This window comes from Gallus gallus, chromosome 6, assembly GCF_016699485.2.
Source record: "Gallus gallus isolate bGalGal1 chromosome 6, bGalGal1.mat.broiler.GRCg7b, whole genome shotgun sequence".
NCBI classification, from domain to species: Eukaryota; Metazoa; Chordata; class Aves; order Galliformes; family Phasianidae; genus Gallus; species Gallus gallus.
In genome coordinates this window covers 1,789,587-1,806,661 of record NC_052537.1, presented here as the reverse complement: position 1 = coordinate 1,806,661, position 17,075 = coordinate 1,789,587, and positions in this window count along the sequence as shown.

The following is a 17,075-nucleotide window of genomic DNA, read 5'->3' as shown; positions in this document are numbered from 1 at the left end:
ATTCTTACTGCAGTTTTAAACAAAAGCCCCTAGCAGTAGCAAATGAGAGAAACGATTTTTAAGTAGATGATGAGTTTCAAGGTGAGCACCTTACCCCTGGCACTTTTTAACTAGGAGTGCAGGACTTGTGCATCCTGAGAATAATATTACCGACAAGAGCTGTTTTAATATATTTTTAGAGGATTGCCCTCAGGGCTCTGGTTTCTTCAAATCACATTCTCCTCTCTTTCTACCAGAGGTTCCTGCTGAGTTTCTGCCAACCCATAATACTTCAACCTCTCTTATCCTTTCCACCTTCTTTTCTTTCTGACTAAAAACGAACAAATATTTTTCAGCCTAATTCCTTGTTGTTCTCTTAGCTGCTGAAGTTCCCACATGTGAATACGCTGTTTGAGCATCATCAAGAAAGCAGTAATGGCTGATGAGAACTATATTAACAGAATGGCCTAAAGAAATTTGCCAGTGCTATAGCACAGGACTGCATACTGATTGGTCCAGTTTAAGCCTTGTGCATGCTTGCTGGTAGAAAACCAGCAAAAATCTCTGTATGAGTAAACAGAGCTTACCCCCTGCACAAGTTTTTATCCAAAAGCAAAGTTTAAAACCACTACAAGGCAATCTGAGGAAAAAGTTATGTATTGCAACTACTTATAACAGCAGCTTAGAGCCAAAACTGGACTCTAAACAACACAGGGAACACCCTCAGCAGTACCCACCTATTTCACACAGCTGCTTTTCCAAGGTCAAAATAAAGCTACTGGAATGAGAAGAGTTCCTCTTTGCCATTCCAGGATCACATGGATACACAGTGTTCTTCATTCCTCCACTTCCTTTCACAACAGATAAATACAGCCAAAACAGAAGTTCCTCCAATTATATTCAACATCTTGTCACAAAGATGAAAAGTTCCCAGTTGTGGATACTTATCACTGAAGCCACTGATAGCCATGGTATAATGATTATTGTTAATAACAGCTACAAGTATGCCTGAAATAGCACACTGTCTTCAAGGAAGCAGAGATAATTTATTTATTGGCTGATATCAGATTTATTGTTTTAAGGATTGTTTTGTGTAATTCATTTACAACTCCTGAAAATTCTCCATTTTTCTAATATAGGGAGAAAGCAGATTCCATGAAGTAGGTATGAAGTTTAGGAAGGATGTAATAAGAGTGGGCGTACACAAAGAAACGCAACAGTTCCACTCTTCACCCTACTCCCTAGAAAAAGAGGTGCTTATAAAACCCCAAACCCTTACAATAGGACAGGAGACCCACTTTCTATTTTATACGGCTGATGTCTCTGGACAGAAATAGAGATGCAATTAAGGCAAAACTGAACCTTCTCCAGGATTCACTAGGGCAGAATAGTGCTCCCCTCACCTAAACCACCTGCTTTGGACTGCACAAAATGAAAGTTAGGTGAAATGACTTAGATACAGCAGTGGAAAACAAGAATTTCTCAAAGCTTGATAAAGATTGAGAGAAAAGCTCAAAAATTATTAGGATTTTGTTGTGATCCCTGCTTTCAATATAGGTGGACTTTTATGTATGTAAAAGATTTATAATGGGGTCATAGACACTTAGGGTACATCAAACAACTCAGCTTTCACTTAGGATCAGCCTTGATGGGCTGCTGCAGAGATACTCTTTTGTTTCATGCTTTTCACCTCTTCATTTTAGTAATTTTGTTTCTCCTAAAAAAAAAAACAAAAAAACCTGCTATCTGACTGTCTGAAGTTTCAGGTAACGCCCTCTCTTCATTCAAGTCTTATCACCCTAGGGAAAGGAAAACACAGGAATAAAGCAGCGGGAATAGAGTCACCCTACTTGTTCCAGTGAGGAAGGAATGAAGGGAAAGATACAGACAAACTGACTTTTAGGAAGTGGAAGCATCATATTCAATTATTCTAGTTCCTTCCTCATGTTCTAGAGGCTGTCTAGCTGTACACATCTAAGTCTCGGTGCGCAACGAATGCAGACATCCCTATATGATCATTGAAGTTCACTAATGCTCTCTCACCCTCATCTTTTAATCTAGCCAGCCACTATGTATCTACAATAATAAAGCTGAACAACACAATACTCTGCAGTAATAACATGGAAAGCTTTCCACCTGCTGTCTAGCCTACTTACAAAAAGATAATTTAAAATGATTCCTCCTTTTTCAGTAGACTTTTTTCATTGTAACAACAAAAACGATTACTTTGTTTATTTAAGAATACCATTAAAGAATACTTCCATTTCCTTGTGTAGTCAACACAGCATTGACATAGCAAGAAGCGGTTAATGGAGCCAATAACTGCTGTTAAGTCCCCTATCCATGTTCACTGACATAATCCAAACTCCCCCTTGACCCTACACTTTTACCCCACCAATCTATCCCCCCTAAAATAGCTGTCTTCTAAGCACTGACATTTTCCTCCAGCCTCTGCCTCTCCTACGTTCATGACCTCTCTAGACCACTGTAACAAATACAGTGTAATACTAGAACAGGTTTGCTGCAAACCACTGCAACACTGACATTTCAGTGGCCAAACAGCACATTACAGATCCTCTCTCTCCAAAACTGGAGCTCAAGGCATACTAACTATTGGCTCTAACGCATCACACATCATCTAGTTGACTACAACTTTTAACGTTTGACACGCACGTATGCATAGCGCTCAACAACCTGAGAACACACTTGGTTTATATTACATAAATGTCACCTAAATAGTCATTAAAATATATAATATGTAAATACATTTTTAAGAAACTTCTATGATGCTGTATCCAGGGTTTTCTTCATCCATTAACGTGAAAAGCAGATAGCTTATACATATCAATTTGCAAAGAAAGATTGAGTTGCTTGACTATAAGTCTCCATCCACGTGATCAGGTCATGATTTCTTGCTTAGTTGCCAACCCTTGTTTTCATGAAAATACATACAATCCCACAGCAGGAGCTAATAAATCACAAATATAAAATTTTATTTATTTTTAAAACTATCATTTCAAAATGATTTCTCCTACACTGAATCATTCCAAATGATTCAGGGAGAATGCAGATATTTTTAGATGACAACTTCTACTTCTAGTCTCTTCTAAATGATGAATATATGAAAAATCCACTAAGGCTTATTGGATGCATTAAAGAAAAAGCTGAGATCAGTTTCCTCACACTATTAAGATTACAGAATTGAGCCCTGTTTTTTCTGGTAATGCCACAATATAATAATTAAAGAACACTTCAGGAGTGAAGATATTCAGCGTTATGAGAAGTTGAGCAGAGTGAATTTTAAAACTTTCAAGTAAAAGTCATCAATGCATTATGTGCAATGCCAAGTCATTCAGCTTCATCTTCATTTTGAAAAAAAAAATGGCAACACATACTTCATATAGAAATTAAGCAACTAAGATTTGCATCTTCAATCTCCCTCCAGAAACCCTCTAAAATTTCCTTCAAATCTCTGCTTCAAGCCGCTGTGCAAATGACTGCACAGAAGGGATCCAGAGGATTGTGCTACAGAGCCTACCTGAGGAGTTCTATGGGGACAAAGAGCAAAATGACAGCTGAACAAGGATCAGCTAAATGACAGCTCATCATGACACCAGTGCAATTTCCATTGTGATAAGTAGTGTAATCGCTACATAATGCAGATGAACGTAATACACACAGCAGCTCTGTTCTGTCTTTTCATGCCAAATACCCTTACTAACAAGAAATTGTAGCAGTGTAGAACTGCAGTAGATATGTCACTTTCCCAATACTTTGTGCTCTAGTCAAGCAATAGAAATGTAGAAACCTTTATAACTCATGCAAGGGTATTAAATACATGCCCACTATCTGTTTTGACATGTTTAGATGCATTCACTAAATCAGGCCATGACCTGCTGAACATCAGCCTTCACCTACTGCACAAATCTAGGCAAAGTGCTCTATAGGCCACCTGTGCTTCTTCCCAACATGCCAGCAGCCAAACAGTTTGAAGATGCCCCGTGGAGATACCAAATGGGACCGGAGGGAAGAGAGTGAAATGGGAAGTCTGTAATAGCTAACCTAACTAACTGAGCTGTGCATCACTGACTCTGCATTAACTGCACTGGAATTTCATAGAGAGCTAGGAAGACTCAAATGACAAGTACGCGCCCATCTGGTGAAAAACAGTCTTTAAAAACAGAAGAAAATCATTTGGACTGACCAAAATGCATTGCCAGTACAACTAATAATGTTGCACAACTTTCTCCAGCTGAGAATAAAAGTGTTTGAAAAATCTTCCAGTCAGATTTAAAAACTTCTTCAGAGTCACTCAACCCAAAAATCGAGAATAGAAGTAATGAAAAGGCAACCCATGCAACTATGGCAACCTATGCAACCAAAATGCATATGCAATGGTATCACAGCTTGCATAGTTTAACTAATACACAACAGGCTTCTTTCTTCTCAAATTCATCAACCAAGACCTTTTTTTTGCAGAACAATACAAAAAATAATTTCAATTCCTATGACTTATAAGAATAAACTGAGGAAATCTTACTTTTTTTTCTCTCTCTGCTCTGTGAAAAAGAGTTCAGCTCAAAAAAGTCAACTTCACTTATATCAAGCAGAGACAAACTTTGATTTGATTTTAAGCAAATGTACACAGCTAAGAGTGACAGGAAGTGGACGTTTATATAAAGTCTGGTCAGCTTATGAGAACAGAATACTTGTATCTTATCCTAGATATTACGTAACAGATACTTTCCACATGTGATGTTTTATTCTAATGTCAAACACTCATTACATACTGGCCCTTATAATCTGTTGGGAAATCACACCTTCAAAGCTAATCAACAAGGAATCTTATAAAGGTAACATAATGAATCTGTGCCTTTGAAATAAATGGCCTGAGCAACAGCAATGCCTGTTCAGCAACCCATTAATGCCATGCATATTAACCGCTTACCCTGTAATTGTCACATGGGAGGCAGAACAAGAGAAATAACAGTGAAATCTTCCCAATTGGTTTGACTACAGGAACACCAGTGCCTGCTTTGGGTAAGCCTAGGTAACATAGGTTATTAGCATCTTTTTGCCTAGACTTACGCTTCCTCCACCCTAGTTGCAGTATAAAGAGACTTCAGCAATACAAGGTCTGGACTGGGGAATCACAGAGGATTGGGAGAGAAAAACTGGTCCTACCACAGTTTTCATTTACAACTCTGAATGAAGCAAAGTTTCTAGTTCTGAGAAGTTTAACTTCTTACCTAATTTAGGATCTGCCTGACTGTGACAGAAATACAGTAACTCATTACATGTGACATTCTTTAACTTTTAACATTGGTCACAAATACATAAGGAAGAGGTATTAACACTTTCTATTAAAAAAAAAGCAGGAAATTCAAAGACAAACAGGACACAAAGATATCTATAAATTTAATGGCAGCACTAACTCTGGCAATCACCTGATCAGGTCCGCATAAGAGTGCATGAATGCTGTCTCAGCAATTTCTAATCTGGAAGCAATATAAACTCAGCTGAATTTTAGAAGAACTTACTTTAGAAAACAAATTTTTATTTAGAGACCAGAAGTAGTGATAAATCACTTTCCTCAATAAACTACTGCAGAAGCTAATTGTGTTCCTTACTTTTAGTTTTCTTCAGCATCCAACTCTCAGATAACAGATTTTATCTCACAATATATTCAGGTAAACATATGGCAATAAATTTTTCTAGATAAATTGACTGAAACTGGAAGCAAACTTTTTGGAATATTGCCTCATACGTCCACACCATAAAGAAGGCAGCACTAGCATTACTTGTCCTCAAGTTCATGTTAGCAGCTGATATCTGCAAGGTTTTGCATTGCAGTAGCTAGCATGTGTCACAACTCATGCCTATCTGTCTTTCACTGTGAGCATAATCTAGCTAAAGCTAGATTAACTCTAGACCAGAAGTCTAACACATGTTGCCATCACATCTTCATTCTGTAATCCAGAGAGATCCATTTTCTCACAAATGTAAAAGCCCTTAAATACTCAGCATTTCCTCTCCAGATAGCTCACGTGATGAAAAACAACTTGCTACTAACACTTTGATATACTAGAACAGACCAAAATCTGTAAACTCTCAGAAAGATCAAGATTGCAAGAGGTCTATAGGTGAAAGCAGGAGAGAGGAATCTTTCTGGTTTCCAGCAAACCAGTTTCTCCTACAGACCCACTTCTCCTTGCCTGGTCCCAGACACTGGATTTCCTCTCCCTTCTGCCACATTCACATTGCTTCCCCCTCCCACCACACAACAGGGTAAAGGTTGCCTTTGCCATTTCAGGTGGGTGCAAAGGGAGGAGGAATTGGTGTGCTGCAGCAAAGAACTAAGCAATGCATGCCAATCGCTCCCTTAGCAGAGGTGGGCAGGAATGAGCCACTCACTGCGTGCACTGCTCTCCTAGCTGTCCTCCATGCCCTAGGCTTAGGCAGGGAAGGCAGCCCACTGCCCTGGGCAACTCCAGGCTTTGCCTATGTCTATAACTTGCCCTGCAGCTACACTCATGTAGATCTTCTGCTGTCAATGACCTAGAGCTGTGTGTGCTGGGATGAATTCACCTCTGCTGCATGTCACATTAGAGCTACTTAGTACTGGCAATTTCTATATTTATAACATAACAGCAGAAAACCAAGTGCTCTGAGGTCCCTGGACTCACACGTCTGTCTTCTAGAATTACTTGTCATCAAGGTGTCAAACCCAGGAACATCAGCATGACAGTTTGTTAAAATTGGCAAGTTAAAAGATTCTGCTAAGTCAACACTCAAATGACTTATTAACCACTCATTTTAATATTTTATTTGAGTGAGTTCATTGCACATGGAAGTGCAGGGTCTGGCAACTAAAAGAAGTTACATGCAGTGCAAAAGCATATAGCCTTTTGCAAAATCATGGCAAAAAGTCTCCAGTTCTGAATCTCAGTTTCAACTAAGACTGACTCACATTTGCACTAATTGTGAAAATTGTGTGATTTAGATATACTTTCATTTTGTACTATTATTTTATTTGCAGATGTTTTATAAACACCCAGGTGGCTTCTACCCTGACACGCACAGTCTGTGGTGCACAGCCACAATCTTCAGTGATCATGAGAGGATATTACATGCAGCGTGCTCATTACTCAGCTGCTTGCCTGCTGTCAGCTGATACCAAATTGAGAAGCCCCCAGTTTCCGGCAGAGTAACCTTTTACAATCACAAAATCGATTAGTTTTGAAGGAACACGAAGATTATCTAGTTCCAACCACTCTGCTGTGGGCCAGGTTGCCAACCACTAGGATCAGGTTGCCCAGAGCCCCATCAAGGAAAGACATAGTGAAATTTCTCATTGTGCATACAAAGTTTCAGGTGTACAACCTTTATACTTGATTAGAGCCAGAATACTCTAATACAAGAAAATAATTTTAATACATGTATATATTTCTAAGTCCCAAGATGAAAGTGGACAGAAGTCCACTGAAACAAAGTAAATGTTTGAAATTTTTGCTTCACTGACTCACAAGTGGATTTGACTTTCACATTGCCACATTTCTTTATATTGGTGCAAGGGACCTGAAAGTCCTCCACCAAAGGAGCAATTACTAAAACAAGTGGTTCATTCAGGTGAAGCTATTCTATTCAAACTGAACGAAGCTGCAAAGGAGATGATGTCAGGAAAAATGGACTATGCTTCAGTGTCATTTCCTCCATTGCATCATCTCACATAGCCTACTAAAAAAAAAAAATACAAACAGATGAGGTTACAATCCCTGTGACGACAGGAGGCAGTTGATATAGTCACCTTTAACCAGTTACAGATCACCCAAGAAAGGTAGTGGCCATAAATCAGTAATAAAGAAGGAATAGCTTACCCTCTTACGAAGATCAGGGCCTGCTAGAAACCCTCAAAGGAGGTGATCTCCAAGTAGAGATGCTTCCCTTATGGCTGCCAGCTCTTAACGTGAGGTTAAGGAGCTTCTGGTCGCTTAGGGACCTCCTGGTTGCACAGGTGAGTTGTTTCCACCTGTGCTCCCAGGGCTGGCTACACCCCTTCACCAGGTGCTCAATCACTGTTTCTGGCTGTGACAGATTCCCATATAAAACCCAATAGTCTTGGCTAATGCCAGGAAATCTGCCCTCTGCTACTGCATGCAGAGCTGAACACTGTGTACTGGAAATTATTTGCCTAAAACCAATATTCCCTGTGCCACTAACCCAGTAATTCTTTCCCATGTTTCCACACTGTAGTGAAGGTCCATAATTAAAACAGTATGAAAAATAGAGTTTTTATTTGGAAGAAATTCTAGGATTTTAATATTGGTAAACTCCAACATCTCAGAAGTATCTAAGAATAAGAATTCCCTTAGCCAGAAATACTAGCATAAACTTCTAGAAGTATTTAATTCTGCCTATTCCTCCCTTCATAATTGAAAACAGATTTCAAGTGTTTGTTTTGTTGTAAAATATGATTAATCAAATGGAAATATTTCAGAACAACAACAACAAAAAAAGGAAGCCACAGAAACAAGAAAGTTGTGGTTTTTACAGTTAGTATTTAATTAAACATTATTTTCCTAACAAACTGTTAACATACCCTGTTTACTGTTAACTAACAAACTGTTAACATAATAACATACCCTGTTTATTATTTTTTGAGAGCTTGTCTTAAAGCTCATTACAAGTAAGTTATATTGCAGTTAAAAAATAAAAGCAAAACAACTTTTGCAAAGCACAGATTAAGAACTGCATCACTGAACTTTGAGGAGAGAGATTTGCCTTAGAACACTGTATTTATAAGCTTTAATAGATCTACTCTAGTTTGTAAGTGGTAGATATTTCCTGCAGTCAGACACTGAAATGACCTTTGGTAAATTGCTTACAGTTAAATGATTTGCCTTTGCTTTTTAGATTTCTAAGCAACATTTTTTTCCACCATGATAATGCAAATTCCGTGTCAAGCGGAACATTTTAGCATATATTCAGTCACAGGGCTTCGATCATTTTGATATGGCTAAAAGCTCTCTACATTTAACAACATATTTGTGTACCTGAGATCCAACTGTGATTCTAAGAACAATCAGACTTTGTATGCAAGCTGGCAAACATAGACTTATTTTCTGTTGGTTGTACTTTTCTGGTCGCAACCTTCTGCTTTCTCAAGGTGATAAAGCATAGGATAACCAATATATTTATATTTTTAATTATAAAGTGTATTTCATTCAAATCGTGCCGGTTATGTTATAATATGATAACATCCTTGAAAAGACTGCTTCACACAGAAGAATTTGTGAATCATCCAGAAGATGAACGAGAGTTCTGCTGAATATATTCTGCCAACTCTGACAGGAAATCTATGCCTTTTCTACAAGGCAGAATATCAAATAAGCAGAGACAGCACTATTCTATAAAACTGCAGCTCAGCAATTAACTTAAGCAAGTGATTAACTTAGCATAAGTGGACTGAAAATTTCGACTCCTTAAGAAACCCCCACGTCTGTCATAATGCAAGTGATACTGGGCACAATTTCTTCCGACTGCTACGTAAGTGACTCGGTGCACTAACAGGACAGATTCATAGGCCCACTCTCAGTGTTGAGTCAAACTGGGTGATACTTTAAGAGAAGATGCCGGAAATGCCTATACATATCTTGACTTTTTTCAACACCAACAAGCAAGGATGGCAGTGTTGTGGCTCATAATATAGTATCAAAAAATAAAAACTATGGTGAAACTCAACTGACACCTCTGTTAAAGTAACTAATTACAAATGAAGGGCTTGGCAGCTCAGACAACATCGGTATTCAGTGTTTATGTTACCCTCATAACATATGGATCATTTTGTGGTTTCTGCAGCTAGATAAGTAACAGTCTTTCAGTTCCCAAAGTTTGCAAATAGACTCACTTTCTTCTGAAGTACTAGTGAAGTGTTATGCCCACCTAATGGAAGTATGATTTCTTCATGAACTTAGCTCAGGCTTTGGCAAGCTGATTAGTACAGGACTTTTGCAACTCCTGTCAATGCCAGTTAGCTTTGTTCTGGAAAATGCTTACTGATGCCCCTGATTTTTTGTGTCTCAGGCTTTCCTCCTTTAAATTGGATTGTATCTGCTTGAGAGACTTCTGGCGAGCTGACAAAATACAATTTGTAAAAAACAATTTTTCCTCAAGGACATAATCCACCTTGGTGACTTTTAATAAACCAAATGAAAATTTAAGTGTTTCAGAACCACCACCTCCTAATGTTTCTTTTCCTTTTAAAACCACCAGAGTCAAAGTTCACCTTGGCATTCCTTGCTTTCAAATTATTTGCCTTGAAATAACAAATGAATGCACTAAGAACGTTAAAAGAAGAAAAATCTGAAGTCTTTTAATTCCCGGAGCAAAACATTTAAACTGACACAAACTGAAATACTAATTCGTAAAAGAACAGATTTTCATTTCAAGGATTCTAAGCAAATTTTCCTTACATTTTGTAACCATAAAGATGTTTCATGAATACAAGCCCTCAGAATTTTCCTTCCCAGTTCTACTATCAATACTTTCTTCCTCCTACCTCTTTTTTACATCTTTTATTGCACAGCCTGCAAAATCTTGTGAACAGAGGCCATCTCCTACCATATATGTAGGACATATATATACACATATATATACACATATATACATATATATATATATATGTAGTGCCTATTACAATTAAGCTCTAAGCACAGTCAAGGTCTGTCGCCAACAGCATAACACACCTGAACCGTACATACGCATCAAGAGCAGGTTGCTTTAAGTCTGAACAAAGTGGAAATCTTCTGTGGGCGTCCTCAGGAAGCAATGCCCCATCACAGTACCTCCTGACCACAGAATTTTGCCTGGCACACTGTAGTATAATGCCCTCAGGCTTTCACACCGGTCAAGTTAAAGACTTGTACGCTGCTTCTCCATGCATTTAATTCTCAGCTCTCCATTTCCCAAAGGAAGGTCATAGGCTGCTATGGCTAGAATTGACCTGAACTGTGATTCACCCTGTAACAATGGCCCTCTGAGGAAACTTTTCACTCAGTGTTTCTCCCCTGCTATAATAATTTCCAATCTGTAACCTTTTTTACGTCTTAGGAGCTCAAGAGTAGCAAGCTATGACGAGCTGAGATGCTAAAGAAGGAAAAGATCATTCAATCTAGCAGGCTTCAGTTTCCACCTCAGATGTAGAACTTCAGTGCACTTGGAAGGCTGGAACAGATGTCCACTTAAAACACAAACCTAAAAGTGCTGTTCATCACCAACTTCTAGTCACTCAGGTACACCCTGCACCCTTTGCTGTCATCAAGGCACTTCCGCACTTGAAGTAATTTTCCTGTTGGTAGAGTGACATACTGTATGGCAGAACTATGACCCGCAGGCAATTAGGTTAATAACTAACCCAGCACCCAAGAAAATTCAATAATTTGGTAGATAACATACTTTTCTATGTAATTCTTGTATGTTATGCACCTCAGCTGCAGCTAAGAAAACAACTAACATACTTTTCCTTATCTTTTTCAGCTAACAAATGTCCACCTGAACTTTTTGTTCCCAACGTAGAAAAAGTGGTTGTTAAATAGTATCTCTTTATGGAAGGTTTTTTTTAAATGCTGCAGAACGCCCTCCTCTTGCTCTGAGTTTTTCATTGAATAACTTCTAATAACATTTATGTACTGTTCTATTGACACATTGAGCTCTGACAGAAAAAGATTTCATGGAACAATGTCAAATGAGAATCATCTTCTAAGAATTAAATTCTATGGTTCTACATAGAACTGAAATATTCTAAGAAAATTCTATGGTTCTACATAGAACTGAACCCTTGGGCAAGGTGAGAAGCAAACAAATGTTAGCAAAAAAAAAGAAACCTCACACTTTCTTCTATCATCCCAATTCTATGCTAGAAAACCATACATTTCTCAGTGCCAACAGTTAGCAAAAGAAACCAACTGAATCACTACTTAATGCCACTAGATTGCTGACATTTCCTCCCGATGTTATGAAAGAGCAGCAAAGCCAAAGGGTTACAGATTGACCACAACCCCTTCCTGATGCGCTGCTTGCAGGGGGAGGTAAAAGAGCGTGGGTCAGCTGGGAAGTAGTTCTAGTTTGCTTTAGCTTCTCACTGCTCTAGTCTGTTATTGATAGGCAATAAATTAAGTGCCCTTACAGTAATTCTGTTTTTCCTGTGACAGCAATTGGTGAGTGATCATCCTGTCCTTATTTCAACTCATGAGCCTTTTTTCTTCATACTTTCTCCGCCTGCCCTTCTGAGGAGGGGGAGTGAGGGAGCTCCATGACTGCCCACTGGTGTTAAGCCACCATGCAACAATACAGAAAAGATCTCCCAGTTCCAAAATGCTTTTGCATGTACCCAAGCACATGGATACAGTAAAGAACAAAAACACTATAGAAAGTTCCCGGCTTGATAACTTCACCTACAAAATATATCATCTTTGAATGAAAGAGAGAGAAAACACGAAAAAAAAAACAATTGTACTTTGTTTACCAGTCAGGCAACAGACTCACGCCTCTCACTGACTCTGCTCTCATCCAAATTTTCCTTTCACAGTGTTCTTTCTTCCATATTTTTAAACAAGAGTCTCACATTTGAATGCTACTGGTAGACCTCACTCGGGGGTATATCTGACTTAAAAATTTCCAGTGGGGCTAGCAAGTTTTTTTTCCCCCCCCCCATAGAAACAAAACCATATACATATATGCACAAGAACCTGCACATGGACAGAAAGTACAGAGCAGGAGTTCTACCTGCCAGCTATCCTCTCTTCTGCATTTCATTGTCCAGTGTGCAAATGAAACTGTTCTGCTATTTGATGCAGCTTCATTGTGCCCGTTTGAACTGATTTCATGTCCTCCTTGATAGGGCATTCAAGAAACAGTCTTAGTCTTCCTCACCCTGCATCATGCTTCTGGTTCTGCATGCTGACTGAGCTATTTATCACAGATTGATTAATCATACAAACGTCAAGAAGCAATGAAAAGTATAACCAAAAGCATATGTAACACTACCTGTGTATATATAAAATACAGAGATGATATCATAAATCGAAATAGAACATCAGCTAACACTAAACAGTTTACTTGTTGCTTTACTTTTCAGTAACATTCCTTACACTATCTTTTTAGTTAAAGGTAGAGGAATAAAGACATTTGAATGACTTTGCAGTGTAAGTCTTTTAAACTCTGCAAAGCCAATGCCTAATGTAAACTCCATGATCTGGGACTATGTGGTTAGACCATCCTGCTAGAACATCCTGCCCTACATGGCAGCCTGTAAAGTGGGCTTACTGTCAATCCACACATCAGAAAATGCACACCTGAGTGAAGGCTGCACTAAGATGTATTGAGAAGTTTTTCTAAAGAACAAAACAAGGTTGTGATGGAGAAACTGTGTAGGAGACTGCAGTCCACACCAGACTGCCTGCAAGGTAATCAGAACCTGCCAATAAACTCAATAGCCTGTATGACATCCCTATCCTCCATCCCTCCAGCATGGTTTGGAGACGCTTTGTATTCCCTGAATTGCCTCACTGCTTGAGGTACACTGAGGAACAGAGTTAACAAAACTCAAATGTGAGATCATGCAGCTCTGTATCTTTATGAAGAGAGGAAAGGAGGAAAAGAGAGGCAGAATGAAGGAAGTGCGGATAATGCTGTTGCTTTACTGTAAGGCCTTCTGAAAGCTATTGATTTCCTGTCATGGCTTTTTATTGAGATCACAGCATGGCCTCCTGCCTGGCTGAGATGCATTTTTGTGTACACGTACTCCCTAGTGCCTGTGTATTATCACATTATCCTCACATGCCAATTCCCAGTATCTCTGCCACCAGAAGCTGACATGCAGGTTTCCTCTGCAAAATCAAAAAAAGGCTGCAACAATTTATAGTCCAGCTTGGTAAATTAAGCCCATTGTTGCTGATTCTTATTCACAGTATCTTATTTCCAGCATCAAATTTCTCCCTCTCCTTATTTCTTTTTCTTTTAGAGAAAATTGTGTTTGCTGAGAAGCTGTGCTAAAGCTCTAATTAACATGTACTGCACCATGCAAAAAGCACAGCAGCAAACAGGCCTGTTTTAAGCCTAGTTCTTATTCATATTACATTCAAGGCATGCTCTCTCTGCTGCATAGGCCCACACAGTCGCTTCAGGCTTACTGCTTGCTTCAATTGCTGGCTGTTTTCCAGGTTTTCACTTCTGTCTTATTCTATACCCATGGAGACAACAAATGAGCTATTTCCACCATCAAGAGAAGCACCTTGCTGAGTCAAAAGAATGAGTCCTAGTTAGGGAGAAGAATACTCTCAGACACAGGTGTGAAAGTGACATCATAATTAGCCAGAATAGATGGCCTGCAAATTGCACAGCACTTGTAATTAACAATACTCTATAACAAAGACCACTCTGTGTGTGATTACAACCTAATAATGCTTCCTAGCTGCAAGAACAAAGCTTTATTTCACTGAGAAAATGCAGATCAAATATTCATAGAGGTAATCTGCCATACAGTCTAAGATCCCTGAGTCACAGATTACATTGTGGGTTATTTAAATGCCAATAAAATTAAATTTGTTCCTGGACACTTCTTTTCCACAAAAATTTTAGCCATGCTAATGGGAGCTGCACCATGGAAATCTTTACGCTCATCTAAAATCAGTACAGGGAGTGGTTGGTTTATATAATAATAAAACAGTGATAACAAATCAATACGTACTCACCAGGGATGAATTTCAAATTACGTTGATGTTTCTACCCTTCTGTTGCTTCACCCTTACTCTCCACCAATCCCTTTAAGCTTTCATCTTTCTGCTCCACATCCACCTCCAGACCATTGGTTTGTCCCTAGCTTCTGTTCTCACGTGCCAATTTGGAGCCCACATCCTGCTTCTGGCCCCAGTCCTAACTGTAGTGACCTGAATCCCTCCTTGCAAACTTTTTTGTTTTTTTTTTTTTTAAAGGCAATGATTCCCTTCCAATTCATGGAATTGTGTTATTGAAACTTCACCCTTTCTCTTAGGGTTTACTTTTCTCTGTGCGCCACCTCTAGATTAAACACAACTTTTATTTCTGGAGTGAACAGTTATCTGAAGGTAACAGTCATGACAATTTGAGTCAAACACATCCCACACAACTCAACTTAATCTGGAAGACTTGAACATTAAATAATTTTTTTTCAATTATTAATTTTCACTGCAAAATTGTCAAGTCAGAAGAATTTATACTTTGCAGTAATATACAGACTTCATGTTAGAAGATCAGGCAGTTTATCAGAAATACTCCCCAGCCACATCCTGACTTCAAATTTCTTGCATTGAGTTTGCAGTTAAGCAACATCAGTTCTTAACATGTAGGTTTCTTACACGTTCTCTATGCTGTGATGATAGGATAAGTTGCTACATGCTTGCTCTGCAGCAAGTATAAAGCACTTTAAGACTGCTGGTGCTAGAGTCGTCATTAACAACTGTTTTCAATGCATCTAGGGCTACATAAAATAGGGAAATTTTCAGTGTAAAGATTTAGACATTTGCTCATTTTCAATTCCAATATTATTCCAATGAGGTCAGAGCTTAATTGTACAAGGACACTAAGACCTGCAGAATGAGCACAGAAACATGCCCTGATGTTTTAAGAAAGAATAATAACAATTTAGTGTTTGTATCACACAGTGTCACCGTATCCCTGAGCACTTCACCCAGCACATCTCTAGACTATGCCCCACAATGGTTATTCAGCAATCCTTGACGTCAGTAGCACAACAACATATCACATTTAGCCTTTCATCCTTGCCTAAAGGCAGCTACTGGCAGAGCTGGACAGTACTGGCAGACTCAAGGAAAGAGAACTAAATGAACAGCAGGCAATACTGTTCTATTTATGAATTGAGCAAATCTCCTGAAAGCTCTTGGGGCTGCCTGGCATTTTCTGTGCCATTGAAAGACAATCTTTCTTTCCCCCATCCCTTTGGAGGTGTAAGAATAGTCTCAGTAAAGCAACAAAAGTCAGCTAGGTCTACAGAATGTCCTCATCTTAATCAGCTTTGCACAACTCATTGTGAGGAAAAAAATGAAAATGAAAAAAAGAAAGACAGGGACAGAGGAAAAAGCCCCTAGCTTACCCATACCAATTTTGGTGGTGTTCTGACAATTCCTGCCAACCTAAATTTTGGCCAAAATAGTTTTAAAGTAGTAGCACTAAGTTAAACGGAAAATGCAGTGTCCAGCCATACCAATGAATTAGTTTTGTCAGTAGAAAGCTTCCTATTGCTGACTTAATGACTTGGCAAAAGCACTGTAAATAATGGCAACACTGAATCTGCCAATTCCCAGCTTGTCAAGCTCCTCAACAACCAACAAATCACAAAAGTAATTATAGACAGTTAAAATGCAAAGAGCAGGAGACCATTTTCTAAAAAGCACAATTACTGTGTCCCTACAGGCTGGATTTAAGTCTACACCCTGAGTTAATTTCCATTCATTTCCATCTAAAATTTGTTTGGCTTAGCGAAGATGCATGTTTGAGGTATTTCCAATTTACCTGAGACTTTATCATAAAGGATCTCATAGTACCTATTTCAGTGACATGCTTAAGTCATTCACATTACATTTGGTAATAATCAGTCTTCCAATCAGCCCAAAATAGAGACCTTCTTTTCAGTATCTTAATATACGGTTTTCAAAATCAATGGTTTTGCTTTGTGTCCACAAATTAACTGCTCCCTTTCAGGGACAAACCAACAATCCCATTCATCAGTGGGCTGCAGTATTTCCTATATAAAAATGTTAGGAATTTCACCAAGTGTCCACAAGTGCTTGTGTTTCACAAAACATTTACTGATTTCTGAAAAGAAATATTAAAAAAAAAATCAACATAGAAACAAGCTTGGATCCAGCTACATGTATGCTGTAGGCAATACAAAGGAATTAGAGATATCACAGCCTTTTTACACTGCCTGTGCAGGTGAAAGAGTGCTAAGTTTATGTGAGAACTGGCTTTTGTCCTTGCTTTCAGGAAAGGTACATCAAGGGACAGGGAATTAGAAGAAACTATAATCATACGGAAACAAT